This window comes from Carcharhinus amblyrhynchos, chromosome 6, assembly GCF_965287045.1.
Source record: "Carcharhinus amblyrhynchos chromosome 6, sCarAmb.v2.hapA, whole genome shotgun sequence".
NCBI lineage: Eukaryota > Metazoa > Chordata > Chondrichthyes > Carcharhiniformes > Carcharhinidae > Carcharhinus > Carcharhinus amblyrhynchos.
In genome coordinates, this window is record NC_137329.1 from 115,875,959 (window position 1) to 115,878,273 (window position 2,315).

General features: G+C 41.9%; 1 non-coding gene across 1 annotated transcript; it reads right to left on the minus strand.

Moving 5' to 3' along the window:
* Positions 1-1,184: 1,184 nt before the first annotated feature.
* Positions 1,185-1,266, minus strand: trnas-gcu (transfer RNA serine (anticodon GCU)). Its single transcript has one exon. It is a non-coding gene; the product is annotated as a tRNA-Ser (tRNA).
* Between the last annotated feature and the right edge of the window lie 1,049 nt (positions 1,267-2,315).

The following is a 2,315-nucleotide window of genomic DNA, read 5'->3' on the forward strand; positions in this document are numbered from 1 at the left end:
GCATCCGGTTGTTCCTTTAGTAATTTCAGATTTATGCCTCTGCAACATTATCTGGAACACATTCCTTGCACTAATCACTCTTTGCATGAAGAACTGCCTGATGTCAGTTTTAGATTTACTGTTTAGATGAACTTGTGTTTTCCTTGTCCTTCCCTCACAATTTAATCTCAAATTGTATTTTAGATTTATCTTCTCCATTCCCCATTAGACTTATCTTTTCTGCTGTCTTGCTGACTGGTGCCAACTCTTTCACCTTTTTTTCCAGTTTGTTGTCATCCTCTTCCATCTCTGTCTCCCTTTATTTCTCTGTGAATGCCTTTCCAGGTGTCCAGATCACCAACAACTTGTCCTGGTCTTAGTTGAGAAATCTCACTAACACCACTACTTTCTCAGGAGGTTAAGGAAATTTAGCATGTCTGCTACTATTCTCACCAACCCTTACAGATATGCCATTTAAATCATCCTTTCCGGATATATCACAGCTTGGCATGGCTCCTGCTCTGACCAAGACTGCAAGAAACTATAAAGGATTGTGAACGTAGCTCAGTCCATCACGCAAATCAACCTCCCATCCATTGACACTGCCTACACTGCCCATTGCCTTGGAAAAACAGCCAGGGTAACGTAGGGTCTGACACATCCTGGACATTTGCTCTTCCACCTTCTTCCATCGAGAAAAAGGTACAAAGGTCTGAGGTCACATACCTTCTGACTCAATAATAGTTTCTTCCCTGCTGCCATCAGTCTTTTGAATGGACTTATCCTATATTACGTTGATCTTTCTCTAAACCCTAGCAATGACAGTGACACTGCATTCTGCACTCTCTCCTTTCCTTATCATAGAAACGCCACATTACAGAAACAGGCCATTCAGCCCATCGAGTCTGCACCGACCACAATCCCACCCAGGCCCCACATCCCTACATATTTACCCACTACTCCCTCAAACCTATGCATTCCAGGACACTAAGGCCAATTTTTAGCATGACAAATCAACCTAACCCGCACATCTTTGGACTGTGGGAGGAATCCAGATCACCCGGAGGAAACCCATACAGTCACGAGGAGAATGTGCAAACTCCACACTTACAGTGACTCAAGCCAGGAATCGAACCCAGGTCCTTGGAGCTGTGAAGCAGAAGTGCTAACCACTGTGTTACCGTGCTGCCCATAAAAAGTGGCACCGACAAGGATGGGATTCGAACCCACGCGTGCAGAGCACAATGGATTAGCAGTCCATCGCCTTAACCACTCGGCCACCTCGTCCGCCGCTGTATGGTATGTATGGTATATTATGTGTGGTGTGCTTTGTCTGTATAGTGCACAAAAAAACAATACTTTCCACTGCATACTAATACATGTGACAATAATAAATCAATTCTAATCATATTACTCCACAAAAGACAGCAAAAACTATTTCAAGGGTTAAACTGCATGCTTCTGAAACTTAGCATATTGGAATTGATGAGTGCATTTCAGTTTTCTTCGTACATCTAATTTAGTTTAATTATTTTCATGAGAGCTGGCTTGGCTTGTTGTTAACACTCTTACTTAAGTCAGGGGTTTGTGGGTTTGAGCTCCATTCCAGAGCTTGACCACATTACTCAGGCTGACACTTGAATGTATTACCGTGACATTGGCGGTACTGCCTTCGGATGAAACAAACTAAGACTTTGATTGCTTGTTCAGGTGAATGTTCAAGATCCCACAATACTATTCGGAGACAGTGTCCTGGTTACGATTTAATCCCCAACCAATCAAATTGTCTCAGTAATCATTCATTTGTTGTTTGCGGAACTACACCATGTTCGAACTGGTTGCCAGAATGCCTAGATAATCAAAGTGATTGCATTTCAAAAACACGTAATTGAGTGTTGTACTGCTTTGCATTATGCTTAGGACATTGAAGCTACTATACAAGCTCTTTGCTTTTTGTATGAAGGGTTAACCCTAACCCTGACCCTAAACATTGTAAGTGAGCCAATAGAAAAGTGGTAAAGCACAAAGAAAGGGGGACATGTCCTCTCTCTGTCTGACCCCAAAAACCTAAACATTGTCAACAAAATCTGGACATAAAAAGGCTCCAGGACAGATAACTGAACCTGCATTATTTCGAAACTGATGATTTCTCAGCGAGATATTTTCAGGACAATTCTCAACTGATGAGTGTCTTTGCAGTGATCCTTTATTCCTACCTGTCTAGGGGTTTTGGCTTCTTTTGTACCTGACTCAGAAAATTACTTCATTACAAATGACACCACTTACAACAGCTAACTTAAATTGCTAGTTTAAACACTTAATGCAGTGACAGATAT